The following is a 27,227-nucleotide window of genomic DNA, read 5'->3' on the forward strand; positions in this document are numbered from 1 at the left end:
ACTTTTTTTCTCTACGCTTTGCTATTGTTATTATTATTATTATTATTATTATTATTATTATTTTTAAACTTGAAGAGAGACTTGACTATTTCCGCCACATCATGCCCGTGGGAGGGTAATCCTCATCTCCATATGAAAAGGGGAAGGGTTAAGAGTGGGGACGAGGCTGAAAGGAGTAGAGGGAAAACCCGATAATATTCCGATGACTGATGGCGGGTGGGTGCTTAATCAGCACAATCAGGTTGGATCATTGTTAACGCGCTTGTCTACATCACCGAGATGTCAGTTATACATGATGAACATTATTAATTGTATTCAATCATAAATTTATATGATACTAATTAATTTAACACCATACCAGGATACTAATTCATGTAGACGATAAATTTCCATTTATGTTCTCATTTATAGACATTTATTACTCTATATTTTAATAACTGCCTATTAATTTAATCACCGTATCAATTAATTTATCTTCGATATTAATTCATTTTTAATTTATCACTTTATTAATTAATTAATTAATTAATTAAATATTCAAGCGAGGAATAAATTTCTTTTTTTTCAAAAGACTGAATTTTTGGAGTGACCCATTTTACCCGGCATACTTTATTTAGCTCGAAAATTTATAGGGGAGGGAGGGGCAAAAGGGGGTACTTAAGAAAATACCAAGTTTTCGAGGACTCAAATACGCTAAATCTTTTTTTTTTTTTTAATGATATTCAAAGTAAATAGAAGAAATTTTCAGTTACCGTTGAAAAAAAAAATTTTTCATTTCTGCGGGCAAAGTAGGGTACCCCCTAAAAAAGGTAAAAAAAAAAAATTTCTGGATTTGAAACGAATTTGATTAAGTTTAATTTTTTTGTAAGTAATTTACATGATGAAAAATGATATTTTACATGTTTGTTGGATACAAAAGAAGAAAAAAAATTTTTGATAGTTTTTATCATAAAACAAACGTCATTAATATTTTTCAACTGACAATTGATTTTTGAAAAAGTTTACCAAAAAAAATTCATAGTAACGCTTAATTATATTTACAGAAGTGATTTTGGAATGTTTAAAAACCATTTAAAATATAAAATTTTTTTTATCAAATTTTGAGGGTACCCCGTTTTGCCTACCCTACCCCCTTTTGCCCCCCTTCCCCTAATTAAATAAAAAAAAAATGAGGACAGTGTTTTTGATAAGAAACATGGGAATATTTAATTTTTTAAATGAAAACTGGTTCAATTGTTTAGTTTTAGACAATTATACGATGAATTATTGATGTAAAGCAGCTCAAAGTATATTCAATATCTATAAATGCAGAAAAAAATATAAGAAAATATTGCAGGGATATGCAAATATTGTAATAATATTTGAGTTTCATTGAGAGGGGAATGATGAAGTCGAATGTAAGTTGTGTAATAAATGTTTGTTTAGTTCGGCTTGAATAACTCATACTGTAAGAAAATTATCTACGGTAAAATAATATTCGGTGCAAAAAAATTACCTTGAGCTGGGATCGAACTGCTGACCGTCAGCTCCCAGTAGAATTCGAGCGCGGGTTAAAAATTCGATTATCAACTGATTTTAATATTAATAAAAAATTTATTTGTGATTCAAAATCTGGGACAAGGCCAAGCGATATCAAATAAATTTTTTTGAAAATGTTTTTTTTCCATAATATGGCGTACAATCTCTGACAGAATGTTCAAAAAAATTTTTTCTCTTAAGACGTATTACAAATAACTTTTTGTAAAATAAATTATGTATATATATCGATCACTCGATGCTATAAATTTGAAAAAATTTTTTTGGGGTTACCCCAGTATTCAAAAAAAATTTTAACGGAATCACGATACTAAGCAAAGATTTAAATTAAATTTGAATTGTTATCTAAGCATTTCTTCCATACTGACATTATGAAAATCAAAAATTTCATATCTCGCTAAAATAATAATGTATGACCAGGTTAACAATATCAGTGACAAAGGTAAAAAAAATAAAAAAGAAAATGGAAAAAACATCAAAGAGGACTTTATTTAGCGAAATAACAGAAGTATATAAAGAGGAAACGAATACCACTCTCAGTGTACACAGTAATGTTAAATTATTTTTTTTTTCGTCCTCTCTACGTGTCTCAGTACACATTATTTCAATCATCTCCCATTTAACCAACGGCAATTTTGCCGACAATTAAATTCATCATAAAATTCTCACGTTGCCAGAGATATTTGCTCGCAATATAAACTCGAGTCGCTATTTCTATTTTTGTCAGCTAAAATACTAATACATTACGTTAATTAAAAAAAATTTTTATTTATTTTTGAAAATTTGTGCTTTTTATTAAAATTAAACTTTTTTTTACCGTAAAAATCAGTGAGAATTTTTTTTTATTTCACTGAATAAAAAATTTTGGGGTGAGAAAAAAAAATACGGAGCATTAAATATAAATAAATATAGAGAGGGGTGTGTAAGAATATGTACATCGATAATATTACAATACCCATGAAAGCATCGTGAGTTCATTGTCTCCATCGATCGTCAAGTAGCCGAGGTGGCAAGGACAAAAAAATAAAAAAAAAGGAATAAAAAGAGTCACGTATACAGAAGGAGATACAAAAAATAAAAGCTCATGGGAAAAAATTCAGCATTATCACAATATTCTATCAATCTTCACAAAGCCCCCGTCTTATTACGCGTCTCAATATAAAAAATAAAAATATATTAAATTGTGAAAGTTTCTCTACGCAAGTTAAATTGTCACTGAAAATAATTTTTGAAAATAGGCCTGCAGGGAAATCGTCTAAGGCTAATGTACAATAATTTGTCTTTTTTTATTTTATGTTATGTTAAAACTAAAAGTTAAATTTACTTAGACAATAAATCTATTTTATTTTTATTCTTGTTCTTATTCTTAACACTTTGCTATTTTTGTTTCAGTTTTAATGCGATTCGCTCAATTCCACGCCGAAGACCCGAGGGATCAAAGGAATTTATTAAGGCGATAGATGCCAAGTAATTGCTGGATTTTGTAAGTTTCCCATTTTATATTCAAATTAAATTATTTTTATTGGAGAAAAAAACCGCCATTTAAGTCATTAACTACCCGCGATTTTGGACAAGTGAAGACACAAAAAAAAAGGGGAGGGAAAAATCACAGGACATGTGGAAATTCTTATGGAAATTTCTATGAGGGAATAAAATGGCAAATTAGGTGACGCTAAATTTTTGAACCGACAAATAAATGGAATTTTTTTTGCAATAGATTCAAATTTTTGATTAAATCCTTTTTGGAATGAAATTTATTTATTTATGTTTGAAATATATAAATTTATATACATTTTTTTTTAATGCTTTCAAAAAGTTTGACAAAAATTGAATACGATCGCATGGCGCGATTTTCAAAAAATTTGCCATTAAATGTTTTCATTCATTAAAGGAGTTCCAAAAACACTATTGCTTCAAAAGTATATAAATGTATATACATTGTTGACTTTTTTTATGATCATCGTGTCTAAGTTCAAAACTGAACTAAACCCGCCAGTTACTTTAGGAATAATTGCCAATTAAATTTTTCAAAATAACAAAAATTACTTTTTTCATTCAATTTTTGGATTTCGTTACCAAGTTTGATTTTTTACAAAATATATCAAAAGTGATCGAATATGCTTTCAATTAAATTGATCAAGTTTACGATCATATTTACCGATTTTCAAAAGATTCAAAATTTTCAAAATTCTTGAAAAATTTAATTTCCATTTTTCGGGTCGGTTGCATTTTTTTCATTTTCGCATGAAGGAAAATCAAAAAACAACATCAATATTACGTACAGACTGAAAGTGAAGATAAATATTTTGAATCACCAAAAAGATGAATTCAGAAATAAAATAAAAATACGCAATGACTGAAATTAATGTCTGGTAATGAAGTAACAGCTTGAAGCGGTGATGAATCAGCAACCGCAGAACATAAGTAGAGTAACATCAACAAAATTTACGTATAAAATCACTCGAAAATCCTTTGAGCCGTTTCGGTAACGTCTTGAATGAAATGGCAGCAAGATCCAGAAGGATCTTAGAAATAAATATTCCCCCATTATCTTAGTTGAAAAGGGTCTGTTTTGTGTTCCGACTGCTCCTGTCTTTCGACTAAAGATATATTATCACCGTTAACTGACAATCATGAGCCTCTTTTTCACCTCGAGATCTAACCGTCGGTTTTTCATTTACACTCTCCACTGCTCTCATAGCTGCCCATACTATACGAACACGAGTAAAATGGCAAACACTTTCAGTCGTAAATCTTAAGCGATTGAATCCTGTTCTCATTTGAGTGACTAGGTCCCTCGTCAATGTAATTGAAAAAATTTTCCCTTCTTAGATAAAAAAGAAAACTGAACCCGATATTTTCAACTTGTAATACTCTTTAATTACTATCGACTTTTTTTCCTTTGTTCCAAAATCTTTTTGCCACTTTTTGAAACTCCTCGAAGTAAAAAGTTTTTACTTAATCAAGTATTAAATTTATTGAGTGAAAAATAAAGTTCGCTGATGTCAAATTGAATTAGATTTCAATAAAGTTGATCGTAAAATTTATGAAATTATAAATTAATTAATAACTTTTTTTTTTTTTAAAGAACCCAAGTACTCGTGGGTTACATTACATTCACTTAGCAAAACTTTTCAATGACAACTTGTATATATTTAGTGTAGACGAAGTTATTTCGGTCGGCTAATGAATAAAGTTTTTTTTTGTTCACTTTAATTATACATGACATATACATTTTAATGTATGTAGAATTCATAAAACTTTATATTTATTCTATCAATATATTAATAAATTTATCAGGCAAACTTTCCAGTCAATGTTTATATGTATGAAGAAAAAAGCCAAGCGAAATGTGAAACTATTATGAAAAAAAAAGTATTTTTTATGTTCTGTGATGCTGATTTTTTAACGAAAGGGGAGCGAAAGTCAAATGGACAATGGTTTTTAAAGATAAAATTTTTTAATTGAGAAAATTCATTAATATTATGATTACGAGTCATTCACGCGAATATAATTTTAATTAAAAGTAATTTGATAAAAAATTTACTCATGACATTTTGTATAGAAAATAAAAATTAATTAAAACTAGGGTGACTTTTTTATCCTATTAAAATATAACAATATATTAATTTATGAAGAATCATGAGTTTAACAAAAAGCGCAAACATTTAAAAAGGGGAAATTTTTTTTTTTATGGTGTCATTTTATTTGTTTGACCCTCAACATGTAGACGACTGATATTGCGTAGAAATTTCAAAATTCTTGAGCGACTTTCAAAAATTCATTTTTTGAAGTGAAATTTTCAAGAAATTTTTCATTTTTCGCGGAACATTTTTTGGAATGAAGAAAAAATTCAAAAAATTTTTACTACCATGCATATTTTTGGTGAGAATTTTCAGGACGCAAAAAAAAAATTTCACATGAATTTAAAAAAAAAATTGTTATTTTTTTGGGTCACCCAATTATTTGTTTATATGAAAGTAATAAGAATTACAATTAATTTTAATTAAACAGAATTTACTACTCAAATTACAGCCGTAAATTGAATAATTGAAAATTGACTGATAAGTGGTCATTCGACAAGTCGCATGTCCACCCACTAATTAACGTCACCCCCACACTTTCCATAAATCCTCTAATTACAATTAAAATTTGTTTCCAAATTTATAATTCGACCTTATCAAGATCTTCAATAAAAAACCAGAGAACTTTTTTTTCCATCAAAATTTTCGTCGTTACAAAGCCAAGTAGTCATTACTCACAATCAGTTAAATTGCCACCAAGACTTGAATTACAAAAAACTTTTGATCAAACTTTTTTAAAATTGTCTCAAATTTCTCCGCAAGTGATCACAAACTCTAGAAGAATAATTTAAAAACTACAAGATATAAAATTTTCCTCTTTAATTTACCGCGTTATTTTTCTTCACCAGCGTTCTCCTTTTTTCTCGGAAAATAGCTCGATAAATTGGTAACGTTAGTACGTGAAAAAAATATAAACGACCCTAAAGAATAAACTAGACCATTAAATTAATGATTAACAGTAACGAGGCCAGCAATTTACTTATAAATAATTAATAAATTTATTATTATTACTTTTTCCATGATGCGCAATGCCCGTCAGTTTTATGTTTAGTCAGCTCACGAAAAATTCACTGAAAATTGACGTCAAAAATTTTTCCATCAATTTTTTTTTAGACAGTTCCCTGGACAACATTGAATACTTATACAAGTACTCGTAATTGTAAGTAATCTACAAGTCGTGTCATTCAAAAAATTCGTAAAAAATTTCATTCCACTTCTGCTGAGATGCAGAATGACGTTAAAAAATTTTTCGATCAATTTTTTATAAAATAATTTTCTGGACAAAATTGAGTTCGCGCGGAAACCGGCAGGAAATTCAAAAAATGACCGTCGGTTAATTTTCGCGGGTCAACTGACGTCAATTGTAACAATTTCTCTGCCTTACATCACTACTTTTACCACTGCGACTACTTCTGCAATTACAATTACAATTTCATCGTTTAATTTGACAAACTGACATATTAATCAAGTGCCGAACAATTTACAATTGTAGAGTAACCTTGTCAACGTTTATAAATTTGACGTCCCAATAGTTGATTAGTCGGTGGACAACAAAAGTACTGGGTTGTACTAGTAGTAGTATTGTTGTTGAAAGTAAAATGAAATAAAAACGAGTGTTAAAAGGTGACGGTAATTGTGTTGGTGATGGCGATGGTTTTAGTTCGGGGATAATAAGGTCCTGAACAATTGAGCCCGAATGCAAACGGCGTTCGGTAAAATGGTTTTGCTTTTCCTTTAGCTTCAGCCTCAATCTCAACTTCAGACTCAGCTTCAGCTTTACCTTTACCTTTATTACTGTCACTGGTGAATGGAGTAGAAAGCCGGGTTATGCTACACTATGACTTGAAATGAAACGAGAGTAGAGTAGAGTAGAGTAAAGTAGTAGAGTCTGTTATATTGTCGTGTCAATCTACAGCTGGGCTGACTTTATAGTTGGTTAAATCCCTGTGGGCATAAAGAACCTTTTGCACTAGACCTCATTAAATAGTTTTGTTACTGTTTATTATTTATGTGGGAGTTCAGATCGGACTGTAAGTGATTTTTAAACTTTGGATTATTGTTTTTACTTTTAATGAGCGCCATTTATTTTTTTTTTAATTATAATTAAATAAATGAAAAATAAATTTCATATTTTTAATTGTTTTATTTAATATTCGGCTGAGCGGTTTTTTATTTTTATTTCTTAATTTTGCTAAAATTTGAAGTTACCCAGAGAGGAAAGTACGACGGGCCCAGGCTTGGCCCAAGTATGTAAAACCTTGGTCCAAGCTTGTAAGCCAGCCTTGGCCCAGCCTTGATAGGACTCTGGAATGATAACATTGGGCCAGGCCTGGTTGCTAGACTTGGCCCATGCTTGGTTGCCAGTCCTGGCCCTGACTTTTTTGCCAGACCTTGCCCATGCCTCGAGGAAACGAATAAATTTAATTAAAAAAAAATTTTATTATTATTAACCTCGTAGAATTTATGATCATTAACGTTTAAAATATCTAAAGGAGGTTAATTATGATGTGAAAAAAACTCGGTGAAAATTCTGCTGGGCTCTGGGCGCGAACTGCCGTCCTTCTGATTGCTAAGTCCGAACGATAGCTACTGGATGAACCTACTAACGTTGAACTGGTACATTTATATGATCTACTTGTTAAACCATAGGTATAGCCAAACTTGGGTAATTCTACCTTGGCCCAAGTCTGGGTTGCCATTGGATGGCCGAGGCTAGGTTACCCAATCTCGGGCCAAGTCTGGCTTGCCATTGAATGGCCAAGACAGGGGAACCCAGCCTTGGCCCAAGTCTGGGTAATCATTGTAATGGCCAAGACTGAGTACCCAGTCTTGAGCCAAGCATGGGCCAATATAGATGTGCCAAAGCTAGGTTCCCCAGTGCTGGGCCAAGTAGGGCCCTGTCGTTTAACTCTGGCGGCTCCTGCATGGGTAGTATTTTTTAAAAATGCCGCTGATTATTCAAATTTGATGTAGGGGTTAAGTATTTTTTTTTCTAGCGTTTGAATATTTACTGAGAGGGTAAATTTTTTTTTTTTAAATAATTTTGAATAAAATATCACAGTATCAAATAAAAACTGGGCTCTAAAAATATTTTCTAAGCAGCTTATAAATTTTTCAGACTAACAAACGGTAATTTTATAGAAATATATCACTTTCACAATATTCAATAGAAAAAAAAAAAATATACGAATTTAATTTTCAATTAAAACTTAAAAAAAAGGTCACGATAAAAATTAAATACTCGACAAAACTTTCACTGCAATTTCCCGATCTATTATTTCCATTCAATTGACTTTGTACAAAATATCCAACAAAACTTTCATTTGTAACGCAAATTCATTCGAAAGCGTTTTATTTATTTAAAAGTTCCTTCAGTTAAAAAATTAACGGTATAAAAAAACTAGTATCTCTTCTCTTTGTACAAAACTTTAAATTTTTCAGCTTTAATTTATTTTTTATAAACCAGTTTAATTTAAACTTTTTATAACTTCATTTCTGTTGCGAAGCAGAATCGTAAGGTCAAATTTTAAAATTATTCTCTTTAATTTTCCAGCGGATTGCTATGCTATGCTATGACATGATATGATGTGATATTTTTTATCAACTTACATCACCTCAGTTTAGGTACACGCTAGTAATTCCCTAGATCTGACATTAAAGAAGAGTTTATATTAGAAGTATACCAAGACTGGCATTTCTCTTTCATTCCAGTCCTTTGACGATTTCACGCGCGAATCGTCATGTGGGCTACCGCTAGACTTTGCTAGAGCACGTAGATACCAACTCCTAACTCCCAACAGCTAGAACATTAGCTCTAGACAGGTATACTACCGATACAAGACCAGCTACCAACCAGCACGGAAATGGCCTCATGGTTTACCTCACCGTCGACGATTAATGACGATGGACTATAGATAGATGAGGGTGTGATGATCAAGAAGGATTGACTGGCGTTCAGTTACTAATAGACATACTGTTATACTATTAGACATGATATAGTATAATATATGCAGGGTATATATTTGATATACTCAGTGCTTTGTTTACTCTCAACTTGATTTACCCTAAATTATATATATACGTTCACTTTGCTTTTGAATTTCTCTTCCTTTAACACCCCGTGAGAAAAAATTTCATTTACCTGAAGATCAGAGCATTTTTCACGTAACGAAAATGAAAATAATTCATGTACTTTGACTGCTAAGGTGACTTAAGAAGTAATTGGGGCCGGCTGCAATTTTCGGCTGACATACTAGCACCTGTAAGAAAAATTTTTAAAATCTAGTTCCAATAGATATTTTACTTTTCATTTTATTTTTATATTTCCGTTCCGCCGAAAACGTTTCGATCTTCAGTTACATAAAATTTCACTCTAAAAATTTTTCTACTCTTCGGTTTTTTGAAAAGTCCAAAAATGATCAACCCAAAGTGAAGAATTTTCCCAAATTTGGGAGTTCGCTGATATTAAGTTTTTTGAACATTTTTGAAACGACTTTATTTACACGGGTTTACTCATATATATATATATATATTTAACGTACTTGCTGGTATTAAATTTAAGCCTCTTCAACATTATTCAGCGGACTATTTAATCTTATAAATTATATGTTTATATATTTGAAGAGTATTCAGTGAATTTATTCACTTATAATATTTTAATCATATAAAGTTCATTTTAATTTTATTAAAATATTTATATTATTTATTTATTTTTAAAAAAATAAAGTAAATATAAATTAATATTCATAATTGAAATATCCAGGTATTAAATTTATTTATTTTTTTTTTAGTCCTCGAATAAATATCCGTATCTATGACCTAGACGTACACGGATAAATTATTCTCGTTCGACATGCTATGGTGTCATAGTAAAGCCGGAGCATGTCGGTCATTAACGGAAATTTGAATCAACACAAAAATTATGACCATAATAAAATTTATTACGTGTCGATTTAAATTTCTGCATGCGGCCAATATGGTCCGGCTTCAATAGCCCTAAGAAAATTTCTGTTTTCATTTCATAGAGCAAAATATTTCTGACACTAAGAAATTTTTTTTTCCGTGTGAAAATCGATTCTACCCCATCATTAATCTCGACCCAATGTCGACTCGAAAAAAAAGTGAAACCTCAAAAATGCAGTGAAAAAACTCCATCTGGTTTTTTTTTGTAAATGACTCGTAGATTTAATCTTTAAATCGTTTACCCCAATCCAAACATGTCAATACTCCCAAAAAGCTGTTTCAGCAATACCTCAATTTCGCCCGAGTTTATTCATTTTATTTTATTTTATTCTATTCTATAAATCAACAATACAAAAAATATAAAATAAGAAGCTTTAAAAGCTTCGACACCACGCCCTTATCGAGAGTAGATTTGATTCAGCAGATGACTCAGCATCAAAATATAACAAATAGACGAAATAAATAATGGCAATTGCTGTCATTTCATTTAGCTTTTCTTCATCCACATCTATCACGATCATCAATCGTAAGTAATCTCTACTAATCCGCTTGTTGAAGTTTAATTGACGCTCGAGTGACAGAGGTCAACGCACAATCCACCGGATTAAGTCAGCTAACAAGACAGCGAGACGAGAAAAATATAAACCCACCCAAGTAAACGTAAAGGAGAAATCAAAGATAAAAAACAGTCGTCAGAGTAATAAAACTTTTATTTTTCTTTTTTATTAAACCATCGGGTCATTTGAACGCTACGTGGTCTCCGTACCGCCAGCCAATTATTTTTTTTTATATTTTACGGCGATCTCTTATGTTTCCGGTGATCTCAGTAGCGGCTGGTAACTTTCGAGTTGGAAATAAACCTAGAGCTAGAGCCAGAACCGGAGCACGTCTGACATGACTTCATGACAAGGTTTTAGCTCTATAAGTCTCTCGTTTGGTAACTACAGAGTATCGCAATCTTGTCGTATCAGTTTAGCTATAAGATCACTATCTCACTCTGTCTGGATCTATCCCGTGCTCGGGTTGTCGTTACTCCTGATACCTTAATCCCCGGCACCACAAAGCCTGATAGCCTCCCGGTTCTATCACGTCCTCCATTATAATCTTTCGCAATTACTGCCAAGTTTTAACTTGCCTTGGGTCACTAAGTCTCTTGTTTTTTAATACATTGCCATTTAATAATTTATTTTCTATGTCAGACTGTTTTCATTTTTTTATCAATTCGCTGCTTGTTTTTCTTAGGAATTAAATGTCTAGTCAAAGGTAATTTTTTTTTTTTTAATTATTCGAAGAGTGAATTTTTATCGGACTGACGGTCGTCGCGGTTTTTATTTTTATCGAGAGTCTGGTGTCCTATAGAAGACTGAGGGCTTCTCAATGAGGTCAGTACTTGAGTTTCAAGTCTGATTTTTTTTTTTTTTCATTCTATCAGTATACTTATATATAATAATAATAGTAATATGAAAAAAGAATTTTTGAATAAAATTACGAGTAGTAGACAAAATTTTGATTAATCACGAGGATGTGGAATGTTTGAATAATTCGAAAGCTGACATATTTTGAATTTTCCAAATGTTTTGGTTCGAAAATTCGATATAATTCGTAAGTGCGCAGTAGACTGGGCCAAAAAAATCGACTATTTTTTTTTTTTTTCGATACTGTGAAAATAAAGTTATTCAGGTTATTAAAGTCTTTTTGACTTAACTTCAACCTTGAATAACTTTCAAAGAAGTGAATTTCACAAAAAATGTTAGGAGACCTTTTTTGTAGAGCATTAAATTTCCTTCAAGAAAATGTATCTTAACTAAAAAAAATTTTAATATTTTTAGTAGTTACAAAAATCCAAACTAGAAACAACCAATTTAAAAAACAAATCAATGTTTAAAGCACGGTTACAAGAAAACGGCTCGTTTTACGTCAATTCACTAAGAAAAATTTTTTGTAGGGAATTCAATTTCCTATAAAATTATGTATTGCTCAAATTTTTCAGATAAATAATTTACAAGTTTTGGGAAAAAAAATAAAATTTCTGTCAAAAAACTAAAAGTCGTAATGATACACCTCTTAATATCAATATTAAGGGCTCAAACTTGCACAATAATTTTTTTTTGTCATCAGGAATAATATTTTCACAGTATCGAAAAAATAAAAAAAAATAGTCGATTTTTTTGGCCCAGTCTAGTGCGCAGTATAAGTGAAGCCTAAATAAATTTTATATTCGGCCCGTGTTGTTATAGAATTTTTTTTAAGACTTTTCATATAAATATATACAGCCTATTTGTAGAAAATTCATTGGTATCAACATTTCACAAGTAAAGTAACCACAATACATAAGGACGTGAAATAAAAAACATAGACCGAATAAAAAATGTATTTCCTCTCTTATTATGGCCATGAGGGAGCATAAAAAACGGGAAAATAAAAATGTTAGAAAAACGGGGTGTTTTTTTTTTATGTAAGCAAAGAAAGTAACGACACGAAAAAGATCAAGATTGTAATGGAGGGTTTTAGAGAAATGAAACTTTTCGGGCCTTTAGTGGAAGATAAAATACAATAAAAAATTTCTAAAAGTTTTCGAACAAGTGAATAAAAGAATTTTTCTATTTACTAAAAAATATTCCCAAGACAAGTGCCGCAGATGCAATTGACATTTGCACTTATTTTATTTTTTTTTTATATTCTTTTTCAAGCTTCCGGAACACTAGATTACTCATCCATCTTCATGTACTCTATAATAACAAAGAAAAAAAAAATGATAAATAAAATACTTTACCTTGAGGCCATACCAGAGAAACATCGACTAGTAAAACATCTCACATTTTATATACGTATATATATATATATATATATATATATATATATATATATATTTTGTGAAGTAACATTTCTCTGTTGTTTTATTATTTCTCAGTCAGCTCATTTCCGCAGTTAGTGGATCTAACTGACGGAATGAAGTTTAAATGAAAAGAGATGCTGGTTGAAAGAAAAAATAAAATATTTAGAATAGAAAAAAAAGAACAAAATATATGTATTTTTTTTTTAATATTCAAATAAAAAGAGGAAAACTATTTAAACTTTAATATGCTTTGTAATAGAGGAAATCATGAAGACAAACTAACGGAAATTGCTCTCAAAAACAACACAACATTATCATTAATACGATGATTTTAATAATTGATAAGTAGCAATTTTTTTTTTCATTCATAGAAAAAATACTAGAGGTCTAAGCAAATGAGCCTCGAAAAAATTTGTGTAAAAATTAGTTTTTTGGGTGTACTTTAAAATATTTTTGTAAATTAGGTTTACAATTTGAATTCACATGTGAATCCACACGTCAAATTTTCAAAAAAAATTTTTGAGTTCGTCCTATTTTGCCTAAACACGAAAATAGTTATTTTCGATACGAATGCGTAACGAAAGGGATTCTGACAGCTTGAAGTGACGTCACGAGTTTAAGGCTATGGGCGCTTTCTTATCAAGACCGGATATAGTACGAGGTCTTGATGAGAATGTATCCATAACCTCAAACGCGTGCCTGCACTTCAAGTCTGTCAGAGTTCCTACCTTTGAGCATAAAGTATCGAACAAAATTTTTTGTCATATCAACAGCGGAAGTTGAATTTGAGAGAGAAACAGTCAAAAATGTTTTAAGTCGTGTAGCAATTTAGAGACAGATTCTGCCCTGTCATGACAAAACGACATATCTCAAAAATTATAGTTTCGAGAAAATAGCGTTTAAAGTTTTAACAGAATTTGAGTACAATTTAACAGAAAAATTAATTTCTGTTATGACAAAACGTTGTAACTCGAGATTTGGTTTTTGTATCGTAAGAAACTAATGCTTATTTTGATAAATAGATGAAATTGTTATGACGAAACGCTGTAATTTCCAATGCAAAAGATATACGTTTTTTTTTCATGTCTTTTATACGCACATTTGATCAATATTATTGGCATAATTAATTAAATTAGTGAAATTTTGACGATACCCTATTATTAAGTGACACTCAATAAACCTTTTTAGCTTTGTAACGACAAAACAGCGTATCTCGAGATACGTTGTTTTGTCATAACAGGGCAGAGATAGAGCGAGAGAAGTTACTTTTCGATACAAGTTCAAGGAAAGTTAACCAAACTATAGCTTTCCATTAATCGTATAGTTTGCGCCCTCTGCATGTTGCTTGAAAATCCAACTTTCGCTGTCGATATGACAAAAAATAATTTTTTTGATCGCAATCGAATTTTTTTTTCACAAATTAGATAATTTTGCGTATTGAGGATAAAAAAAATGTATTTTTTTTCTAAGCGCCTTTTTTGACGGCCCTCGCCTACTCGCCAACAAAATTATAAAATTCAATGTAACTGAAGAAATACTATTTAGAGGTATATATTTTGACGTTACATAACGCGTGGGACTAAATCCCAGTGGCAAATGGATTAACTTACCGATAGACTTCCAGAGAGCAGTGAAGAGAGTATATTAGAGCAGTGGGTGGAGTAGATGGGATAGAATGGGATGGGTAAAGTGGATAGATAGATAGACTGGAATGGAATGGAAGGGAATCGGTGGGAAGCATTGGAATTGTTGGAGCGTAGATTTTCGCTTGGTCAACTTAGTAACTGTGCCAGGGTCATTGTTCGTGGTGCAGACGTGTGTTCTCTGGGAATCCCAGGTGTGATTGATTGACGAAGCCAAAGAAATACCCGAAAATATACAGCGAGCTTATAAACTTGTTGGTTTATTATATCATTTTAGGTTTTATTTATACACAGCGGGAATACTGTTCATGATAGACAGTGTCAGAAACATCGGTTGTATTTTTTATACGAATATTTATGCTTGCTTACCCCGTAACAGCCCAAAGTCATAAACATACATTGTATTTATTTTGTGTTTATAAATTACGAGAGCTTGCAATTGATAATTTGCTGATCGAGTATCCTCTTAATTGCGTGCTTCTATCTTTGAAATTATTATTTAATTAATGATTTGAAAATTTTGGTTATTATATAGAAGTGGGGCTCCCCTGTTTTTTGGCTTAAAAAAATCGAAAAATGAAGATATCCAAGAATTTTTTTTTTCATTTTGTTCTACTCTTCGGTGGATTTATGGTAAAAATTAAATCAATACCTAAAAAATTCAATTTCATAAAGATTTTGGCGATTGAAAAGTCAAAAAATTAAATTTTTGATTTTCAATCAAATATTTGAGCATTAAAACGTTTTTTTTTTATAATTTCTATTTTTTTTCTTGTTGCGCATTGAAAATAGAATAATTTGAAAAAAAAAAAAAAAAAAAATTTGACCCCAATATTAATAATAATTCGACGGAAAAATTTATTTTTGAACTCTAGTGAATATTTCGTAGATTTTTTTCTAATTCTGATGGAAAATTCTCATGGAATTGAACTATTTTGGACTTTTTGAGATAAACTGAATTTTAGTTTTTAGCCTGAAAATAAATAACGAATATTTGAAGCGAAGAGAACAAATAAATGTCAGTAGAAAAAATATACAAACTACTTTGTACAAAAAAGTTTTGCTAACCTGCATAATTAAATGAGTTTAAATTTTTAATGCAAAAAAAAAATGCGCATAGAACTTTTCCTGTCAACTTGATCCCTGATCCCTTTAAGCTAAAGCTTTATTACCTGATGACAGCCTGGAGCATTTAGTCTTTTGACTAGCATTATTACTTTTTTTTCTCCACTCCTCTATCTTTCGTTTGTGTTTTCGCATTTGTTTAAATACAATAGTACTCAAAGAGAATAATTAAGATCTGCTTTTATTATTCTCGCTCTACTGTCATATTATTATTTTTGTGCTGCATGTTTTTATTTAGCCACTACATAAAAATTAAAAGAAAACTAAACACATAGTAGAAGTATTTAAAAAAAACTGACAACTTTTTTTAGCAGATGGAAAAAAATTATTGCGTTTGATAAAAAAATAATCTTTACCCGTTGAAAATTTTTCGCGAACTAGTTTCCGGTATTTTTTTAGTTTCAACAAAAACAAAGTGAACCCATTTAAGGTTGAGTGACAATTGGGGCTTTTTTTGAAAAAATTATTTTTTTATCAGAATATTTTTTTAAATTAATATGACGTAAGTTAAAATTTTTAGATTTTTTGTCCAAAATTTCACACCGAGAACTCAAAATTTTTTACAGAGTAAATCCTGTATGAAAAAAATATATATCCGGGCAAATCTGGATATATGTCACATATATTCAATTTTGCCCGAATATATCGCAGATATATACTTTTTTCGAACGGGATATATACATAAATATATGATACTAAAATTAGCTGACGCCTAATAATTTTTTGATTTTTTAAAAAACAATAAATTATGAAAAAAAAAATATTTAAAAAAAATACACTTGTAGTCTTTTAAATTTTCTACATGTGCATATTTTTATTTATTTTTTTTCTTCAAATTTAATTGTTCAAAAAAAAATCAAAAAATTTTAGAAAAAATATAATAATCATTTTTTTATGATCCTGAAGCCAGCAGACAAAAATTTTTGAATTTTTGTTTCAACGACTTAATTTAAAAAAAAAAATAAATAAAAAATATGCACATGTAGAAAATGTAATAAACTATAGGTGCAATTTTTTCAAATATTTTTTTTTAATAATTTACTGTTTAAAAAAAAATCCAAAAATTATTGAACGTCGGCTAACTTTAGTATCATATTTTTTTTTTAGGCTACTCCAGTTTATTTGGTTCTTCCCTAGACACAAACACGTGCACTCAATATATATACATATATATAGCATGTAACATTGCTGTACAAATGCATTTGTACTAATTTCTCTAGGGACAGAAGATTGGAACACCCAATAAATTTACTTATTTTTATTTACACTCTAGTGTAAACACTTTGAATTAATTAATTAAAAAATCACAGCGTAAATAAATATTAAGCCGACCATATTTATACGATTAATTAAACTTGATAAATATTTTTAATTAGTGTGCGTATCAAAGTTATTATTTCCTAATGATAATACTTTTAATTATACATGGGTCATTATTTTTAATTAATAAGTAATAGTAGAATTCATTAATTAAAAGTTAGAAGTTGAATCCGAATTCACTGATTTAAATTAATTATAATTATTTAAGAAAAACAATAATATAATAATAAATTTTGTCATCATTATTATAATGCTATCAAGTGTTTATAAGAGGTTCAAAGAAACCGGGAATCCGTACAGGATAAGAAGAAGAAGATGAAGAAGCAGCGCGGAATGCAATTAGAGAAGACAATCAGTGAAAATACTCGTGCCTTCTTATAAGGAGTACGACAAACGTGATTCGATAACACCGGAATACTGATTTATTATTATTTCCTAGATCATTTCCTCGTAGCTCGTTAAGCTTTGTTCACAAATCCACATCGTGAATTTACTGTGGAATAGAAAGTGAGAGGGTGCCGGAAGGAAGGGACATAAATAATGGTTGATCATCCATCGCAAGAGTGGATTTTATCGAACATCATCTCGACCTTCTTTACACTTCGGTCTCCAGGCTCTTAATGCCTCTAGTTTTTTTTCTCATCGCTATCTATTTTTTTTTTAACCGAATTTTCTTCATACACTGTAAAAATTCACCAGGGTAAATTCAAGCGGTGTAGCCCATACAGGAGCTGCCAGAGTTGAACAACGGGCACCTACTTGGCCCAGCACTGGGGACCCTAGCTTTGGCACACCTATATTGGCCCAGGCTTGGGCCAGGACTGGGTAACTTAGCCTTGGCCATCCAATGGCAAGCCAGACTTGGGCCAAGACTGGGTAACCTAGCCTTGGCCATCCAATGGCAAGCCAGGCTTGGGCCAGGACTGGGTAACCTAGCCTTGGCCATCCAATGGCAAGCCAGACTTGGGCCAAGATTGGGTAACCTAGCCTTGGCCATCCAATGGCAAGCTAGACTTGGGCCAAGACTGGGTAACCTAGCCTTGGCCATCCAATGGCAAGCCAGGCTTGGGCCAAGACTGGGTAACCTAGCGGTGTGAAAATAACGCCGCCGCCGGTGTAAATATTCTACACTGGTGTTAAAATATCGCCGCCGCCGGTGTAGATATTTTTTACCAGTGTTAAAATATTTAACTTTGTGAATATTTTTACTCATTCGATCACTATACTCGTTATTAATTTTCATAAAGAACTGACATTTTTTGTGTTTTATAATCATTAAAGTTAATATTCCAAGCGGACGCAGTTTACCCGGCTTTTACACCGGTTTAACACCGGTATTTTAACACCACCGAATTACGCCTCCTACACCGGTGTAATTTCATTTCAACACCGGGCGGAGTTAAAATGAGTTCATTTTTAACACCGCTCTTTTTACAGTGTATCAATATTAGACATGAGTTCATATTCATTACATGTCTATACAAAAAAAAAAGTGGAAAACAAACAGAATTTAAAAGTAAGAACTAATGGCGATTGGATACAAAAACTATTATGGAGAGTAATAAAAGTAAAAATCGATTTCCATATTCCATTAGCGACTGTCGAAGGTAACTATCGATAAATTTGAAGGATCCCTTTGAATTTATATCCGCTGATATATATATGCTACTGTGGATATCGCATACATTTGGAAACGAGTTGGCTTTTTTGAGGACAAAAATCTCTACTCTCAACAAGTGGTTCGGCCATTAGCCCCATCAGGAGCCAGACGATCGCGTATGTAATGAATATTCCCCCATTCGTTTATTTGTCTGCTGATAGGTCATATCACTTCCGACATCCGTTTCCGAGTTCCTGTTTATTATTATTTTTCACGTCTTAAAATAGAAATTACTCATAGGCCAGAGGTGACGACTTTATTAATGCTCGTAGTTTGATGATTTATTTATAAATTTTCTGACCACAAATCGTGACAGAAATTTATTTCCACAATTCGAAGCGGGGGATGATAAAAATGATTGTGGGAATTAAACACAACGTGAATGTCAAGATGATGATTGAGAATGAGAAGGTAATTTTTTTTTTTATTTTTTTTTGCAAACTCAGATATGCGTAAAAGAATGTAAACGTAAATTGACATTAGGCTCAAGGCGATTCCGCATGAGTAGACGCCAAGAGTCACGTTCGTTCAATAAAACCCAAAGGGAAAATGTAAAAAGCTCTTTTTTCCTCGATCTCCTCTTTCTCTTTAGTACACACAGTAAAATAAAAACCTGACTCGGTTTTATATTTTTTTTTATTGACGTTTTCCTACTGAAGTTTCTTTGTCTCTTCTTTTTAACGAATGCAAATTCTGTTTGTCTATATTTGATAACAATAATAAAAGGAAAAATAAATATCAGCGAAAAAAAAGGGAATAAGAAATAGAAAAAAAAAAAAAAAAAGAAAAATGTATGTACATATACATTCATATATTTAAAATTCTTATGAAAAAATAGTTATGGTTAGAATGTGAAATGATCTAGAAAAAGAATTCTAACATGGTCACGTCACATATTTCCATTACAACTTTACTTTATTAAATGTCTGCGATTTTTTAATATATTAAAATTTTACGCATAAAAACCAGATGATATTTAAAATAATAATGAGCAGAAGCACAATGACCCTCAGAAAAAACCAGAATAATTTCTTAGAGTGAAAACGAGGGAAAAAATTTTTCCCACTGTAAAATATGAGAAAAAAAATTAAAGCCGCGTACGAAAATTAAAAAAATATTTTTTTAAATTCTTAGCGTCAATTTCACCCCCTCCCTATTTCATAACTTTTTCAAAAATGATTATTTTTTACATAAATTTATTTATTATCAGAGCAATTACCTCATTACAGTTCAATAATCCAAGAAAATTTATATCGATGTCTGAAGCATCGACTTTTTCTACTACCTCTTGCTATTGAACCCATAATAGACTTCCGGTCACTGAATAGAACCTAACAAGTGTTAATAAACAATTGGAAAAAAAAAATTGAAGCGCGTGGGAGGTGACTAAACTATTAAATAAATGATAGAATAAGAAAGTGACCTCTAACATTAACTTTTGTTAATTACGAAGATTAATTAAATTTTCATCTGGAATAATTATAATCCTGTGCTACAGAAAACATAAAAGTGATAATGCTGGGAAAATGTCTTTTATATTTTTTATGAAGATTTTAAAAATAATAAGCGGATTCTTATCGCTAATTTTTTAAGTAATGAGAAGATTATTTTTTATTATTATTATAATTTATAATCATTGTTATGGTAATTTAGTTTATTAAAGTAAACTCGTAATATTTTAAAACATGAACGTGATATTAAATATCTCATGTACTTGTGAAATAATAAAATTAGTAGACAAGACTTGTCCTTGTTTTTAATTTTTTATTTCTCTGGGATTCTGTTCAAGAAAAAGGACGATGACGCGAGGAAACGCAGAAATGGAAAAATAATAAAAAAAATAAAAGCTTTTGCGAAACAAAATAAAGTTTGTAATCTTCTTAGATGAAAAGCTGTCCGAGTTGAGGGTAAAGCGGCTCCGGCGGCAACTCTCGTATAAATTTAATCGCGGGGTGAGTAGAGAATTCCTTCTGCACACTTGCTTCGACTACTCAAAAGAGGTTTTAATAAACTTTGATTAACGCTACAGTAAATCCCAATACGGAAAACGTAAACGCATTACTGCCTAAAGTGTGAGGTTATAATATAACGGGGCAATTCGATCATCCAAAAACTTAAATTACGAAAACGTCAAAAATTATTTTTTTTTAATAGTAATTTTTCAGTTAATCAAAATAATTACTAATTTCGTGATGAAACAAAAACTAGGGGTAAAATGGTGCGCCTGAAAAATCGGACAAAATAAAAAAATTTCCACCCCCCATTAATTGGGAAAATAAATTTATTTAAAGAAATTGTAGGGTGTTCAATTTTCCCCAGTAAAATATAAAACTACTCAAGGTTAAGAAAAATTTTGTAATCAAAAATCATTCAAATGACTGCCCAAGTCAAAATATTAGACGTAAATTGAACGTTCTTAACGTTTTAAACGTAAATTGAACGTTTTGAACCTAAATCGAACGTTTTGAACCTAAATTGAACGTTTTGAACGTAAATTGAACGTTTTGAACCTAAATTGAACGTTTTGAACGTAAATTGAACGTTTTGAACCTAAATTGAACGTTTTGAACCTAAATTGAACGTTTTGAACGTAAATTGAACGTTTTGAACCTAAATTGAACGTTTTGAACGTAAATTGAACGTTTTGGACATTAAAAACTCAATTTGACAGCTTTCAACTTATTGAAAACGTAGATTGGAGTATCATAAATCGAAAACGTAACTAAAACCTATTTAGACTTACAATAAGAAAACATAAGCATACCAAAAAATTTTTTTCATCGATTTTGTACTCCTGGATTATAATCACGTCAATTCCCTAAAATTTTGTCGTCCGCCTTTCTGGCTCTTAAATAAAAAATTCGTATTTTGGAAAAAAATTTTTTTCAGTTTCATACTTCTATCTTTAACACTATATATTTATACCTGTTCATATATTATGATATCAAGGTTATGAAAATTGTGATTACAAATATTGAAATAAATTAATTAATGTTATCATTAAACTAAAATCATAACTCATGAAATTACCAATTTTTTACGAACCAAAATACACAAAAATCGTTCAATTTACTTTCAAAACGTTAAAAAAGTTCAACTTCCGTCTGATATTTCGACTCGGGTGACACCAGAAAAAATTTTTTTGTTCCAATTTCGATTCACAATTTTTATAAATTTGAGTTCTGATATTTTAAGAAAAAATTTTGAGGTAACCAAAATGCCCCACTTCCGCAAATATTTTTTTTTCATAGCAGTGTTTTATTTTGCCCCAGTTTCCATTTTAAATATGTAAATTTTTCCAATACCGGGAAAATAATAACAAACGAAAAATATTAAAATCTTTATAAAGTAATAAAAATTCTTAAAATATGTAACAAAAAAAGTCAGACAGTTAAATTTTTTTTATCGATCACAATAGATTGTCGTGGTATAAAACGATATTCGATACAAAGTGAATGCCGTGACTTTAACAGTAACTGCAACCATCGTGGTAATATAACTCAAACGCTAGTGACGTTCATCGTAGCGGGATTGAATTATTATCGAACGGAGCCTCTAGCAATTGAATGACAACGACGAAGAGGAAGCGGGAGGACTGGGGTAGGTTAAAGTGAGTCGTACTAGTGTAGTCAGAAGAGACAAGATTGTCGAGGTGACACATAACGCCTGGAGCTTTTCTCAGCAACAGCCCGAGAAAGATGATGATGAGGCAGTTGTAGAGCGCGTGGAGGAAAGAGGCATCGGGACCTCGTGTCGCCGACGGGGCTTGAGGAAGAGGGGAAGTCAAGTATTAAATCCTAGTAGCGCGACACCTTTAGATAATATATAAATCCCACGAGCGTAAAAGTTACTCACTAGAACACTGCGAATCATAAGGGAGTTTATATTTGTTTTCCTGCTACGACACCAAATCTGATGCTTACATATATTTCGACCTCTGCTCTATTGCTATTGACTCGCTAACTTATATTTACTGTGACATCAATACACTATTACATATATGACACTTTTAATGAATCATGTATTTGTAATTTTTATTTTTTTACATTTAATAACAAAACAAAAAAAAATGAGAGAATTGATACACAGAAAAAGAAATTTCTGGGCGCAAGATTTTTTTTGTATTTTAAATTGAACACAAAAATTTTCTTGGGACGAGAAAAAATTTATTGACTCAAAAAGTTTTGTCTTACTCTGAGAAAATTCATTCTTGCTGTAAGAAAATTTATGATACTGAAGTTAGCCGACGTCCAATAATTTTTGGATTTTTTTTTAAACAATAAATTATTTTTAAAAAAATATTTGAAAAAATTGCACCAGTAGTTTATTAAATTTTCTACATATGCATATTTTTATATTTATTTTTTTTTTAAATTAAGTCGTTGAAACAAAAATTCGAAAATTTTTGACTGTCTGCTAACTTCAGGATCATAGAAAATTTTTGTTTTCAATTCATAATGCAAAAAATTTCTTGGGCTGGGAAAAAATTTTTTTGGGCGAGTAAAAATTTTTTGTCGAGAAATCCTTTTTTTCTGTGTAGGAAAATAGTATGAGGATAAATTTGAATGGGGGTAAATTAAGATGGCCACCATAAAACTAAAAACTTTTTACCGATTCTTGAATTTTTAAACTTTGATGAGGTAAAATGGTCATAAAAATTTCATTAATATTTTTTTTCATTTAAAAATCTGTACGAAGCTTACAAAATTTTATTTCCCCTAATTTTAGAAAGTAATATTTTTTATAAACCAAAATTTTGATTCAAATTTTGAAGAATAATTTTCCTGATCAAAGTATAAAAAAAAATGATAAATTATTGAACGTGTACTAATAATTGCGAAAAAAATTGTGATGTGATCATTTTACCCCCTGTAGACAATGCATCAGTCTCCCGTGGTTCAATTTATCGCAATGAGTTATTTAATAAATAACAAAAATATGTTTGTGATAAAAATCATGATTAATTAATTGCCATTGGTTATTTTAATTAATTAATTATAGCAATAGATTGAAAAAATGTAAATAATGTCCTTGTATGAAATGAAATTGCGGAAATTGGACGATGTAATGTGTACCGAGAGATGGAATTAATTTAAATTTAGTAATCGATTTGTATCATGTTTCAAAGTCACTGTCGCCTGTACATTCAATCCTCTACGATAGCCAACATTTTAATGGCATCCATTTCAGATCCGCGTCGATCGGCTCTTCTATCTGCTCATACTTCTCACGCCCATTTTACTATCGTCCATTTAATATATAAATACGTTAACTCCCAGATTAATGTTACACGCTATTTAGTCCCTTTGACAGTCGATCATCTCTAATTTTCTTTGTCACTTTATTTATTCTACCAATCAATTCTTCATATAAAAAAAAAAAACAATTCAATTAGCAGACCAAAGATAATGATAAAAATACTTCAGGTCTCTAAATAAAAATATAAAAAAAGTTTTGATAGAATGGTATCATTAGTGAAAATGATGGGACTCGAGTAAGTAGTATGGGTATAATTTGATGAGAAACCTTCATCCGTACGGATTTAATCGTCAGGGAATCCACACAATCCATAGGATTACGATGTGGATTGAGCTGGCCATGAATACATCTAAATGCCTTTTCTCTCCTTCTCTATCGATCTCTTTATCTCCTTCTCTCATTTTACCTCAACAACGAGATGATTGCTAGGAGCTTTTGACGCTGTTCAATCAATTCAATAAAAAGTAAAGAAATTTTCAACAACTCACTATTTTAATTTACACATTTTAAATAAAAAATACAAGATTTTTTCTATACATATTTTTTTAATTTAATCGATAAAAATTGACTGAACAAATACACTGAGTTTGGAGTGGTTTTTTTTATTTGTATAAAAAGAGATAGTCAAAAGTATTCTGACTTGTATTTTATTTTTCCAAGTTCTTCAAAAATCACTAATTTCGATTTCGAACTCTCTAAATTTAAATCAGTGAAAAATCCACTGGTTCATTCAGTGAGTAAAAAAATCACTGATGAGTATTGGGTTCACTGATTCAAACCAGTGCGAAATTTAAGTACCTCGAGTACTGACAACTCCGTTGTCAACAGCGACCTATGATTAGTTATACCGGTTATAGAAAGTTATACATAACCTTATGTTTGTTTGTTAATGACAATTGAATTAATTGTGTTTTTAATTCATTTATTTTACGTAAGTAATCATGCCCTATATGTATAAGTTGGGTTATAATGAAAATTATATCAGTTCACTGTTGAATCAGTGAGAAATTCTCACTGTTAAATCAGTGACTACCTCCGTTGATAAGACAATTTATTGGCTCCGTGCGCTTACGTATACTACTATAGAAGTAAATGTGTATTGTGCTGTCATTATGCATGTATACGTCTCACACTGATGATTTAATAGTATTAGTGTTTTTGTGCACGGAGCCAATAGATAAATTGAGAAAAATATTGATAGCCCGAACTGGGAATCGAACCCAGACCAATTCGGTATCGCGCCGAGTACTCTACCAGTTGAGCTATCCGGCACTATACTATATTCCGTTCAATTTGATCTATAACATTGAGCCATACCGTCCATCGTACGGTAATACACCATTGAGTAATCAGTGGGATTAAATGGCCGCCAAGACCACTGGTCGAATCAGTGAGTTTTACTAGTAAATCAGTGAAGTTTCACTGACAAACCAGTGGAATTTCACTGATTCAAATTAAGAGAGTAGAATTTGAGATTTAAAAAAATTTATCTGAATTCCATAGATAAAAAAAATAGTTCTATGTAAATTAAACGGTTGATAACACAAAATAAATAGCCGCGATTTTTCAGTGTAAATTGTAACAATAAAAAAAGCATTAACGAAAAATAGCTGCGATCTGACTTGAAGATAATTTTTAATGGTTTTTTTTTTTTAGTTATTGATTAGTTGGCAGATAAACTGATGAAAAATAGGTAGAAATTCGCATGGCACTAGTTTAAGCGCGATTGGTCGAAGCTTGTCGGCATGCGAGTCTATGCTACATTAGTGCTGGTGTAGGTGTTAGTGCTAGTATTGTGTAGTATATAAAGTATATATGTATGTATGTATGTGTATATAGTGGGACACGAGTAATAAAATTGTTAAACGAGTAGGCAATGTGGATTCGGTAGAGCGCGTACGTATCCGTCCATATAAAAAACGCAAGATAAAAATATGTAGAGTTCAAATGTGTGTATGATGTATTCTTAAAAAAATTTATAAAAAAAGTTGATAAAGAGATGAGGAAAAATGGAGAGAAAATAGAGATGGCAGGTAAACTGAACAGAGTAAAAATAAAATTATAAACTTGCGCGTTGATGAAATTCACTAAAAAAAATATTAACAATGACAATAATTTCTAATAAAATTTCCATTGAAAATAAATTGTTTTTTTTGTCATCTCGACTCGGGAAAAATGCACGTTCATTGATCGTAAACGGTGCTAACTTGGTCAGGTTTCAAATTTTTCCTTTTTTGAATTAAAAATTTTCTTGTTGAAATATTTAAAAATTTATGAAAAATATATGAGTAAAAAAAATAAACATGTTATCATAAAAAAAGATCTGGTAAGTTTATTTAAATAATTCAAAGTTGATTACAGACAATTACGATCCCCGATAAGATAAAATGAAAAAAATGTAAGCATTAGTTTATCCGTCAATCAAAAAATCTAAATGTGAATTAAATAATAATGAAGGGGAACATAAAATAGCAGCGGTGGTAGTGGTAGGGGTAGAGATAGTGGTTGCGGTTGTGGTATCTACTAGGGGTATAGAAAAATAAAGGGATGTTATTAACAAACTACAGCAATAACTATTTTATAGAGGGTAAAATAGAGAAAGGAAAGAGGAAAGGTGTACATCATCAATATAAAGACGATCGATTCTGTCAGATTGACTAAACTGCCGTGGAGATGATGTTACGGTCTAACACACCACGTGCACCTTACAAAGACGACCTTTATCGAGGGATGAAAATGTTCTGTCAGGCGCGTACGTGATTTCAAACCGAGCATACTGACATGAAAGTACGATCCTCAGAACCTGCGACTACTTCTATACTACTTTCATACTACTTCTACCCAGCGGTCATTAACGTAAATATTTTTAGATGACCAAAATAAATATGAATTACAACCCGTGTGGAAAATAATTTTTTACCATAAAAGAAAAAAATCCCAAGTGTAATTTTTTTTTCTTCCTAATCCCTTTTTAGCTCCATAGACGTTTTGAATGTAAGGTAAAATGAGTCACAACAAAATTAAAAAAAAATTTAATTTTAATTTTTTTTTTCATTACCGAGCCGGTATTTGAAAAAAATTCGACCCACCCGAGTCGAAATTTAGAGCCTATATAGGTCCCTATAGCTCTGAATAGATCCGATTTAGAGCCCTGTAGTCCTGTAGCTCCGACTTTGAACCCGGAGGTCCTAACATTCACTGAGAGGTCCGATTTTGAGCCTTCAAGTCCGACAATATTAGTCCCGTAATAAATTTGGATTCATTATAATTGAATAATTTATGATGATTATTATTAATATTAT

At 30.8% G+C, this 27,227-nt stretch overlaps 1 protein-coding gene across 1 annotated transcript in view; it reads left to right on the top strand.

Moving 5' to 3' along the window:
- LOC130669317 (GTP-binding protein Di-Ras2) overlaps positions 1–27,227 on the top strand; it is a 58,893-nt gene that overhangs the window by 12,504 nt on the left and 19,162 nt on the right. Inside the window, exon 2 of the mRNA XM_057472121.1 lies at positions 2,929–3,019. The gene's annotated coding sequence lies outside the window, so the exon portion shown is untranslated. The remainder of the gene's footprint in view (positions 1–2,928; positions 3,020–27,227) is intronic.

Source organism: Microplitis mediator, chromosome 6 (assembly GCF_029852145.1).
Source record: "Microplitis mediator isolate UGA2020A chromosome 6, iyMicMedi2.1, whole genome shotgun sequence".
Lineage (NCBI taxonomy): Eukaryota > Metazoa > Arthropoda > Insecta > Hymenoptera > Braconidae > Microplitis > Microplitis mediator.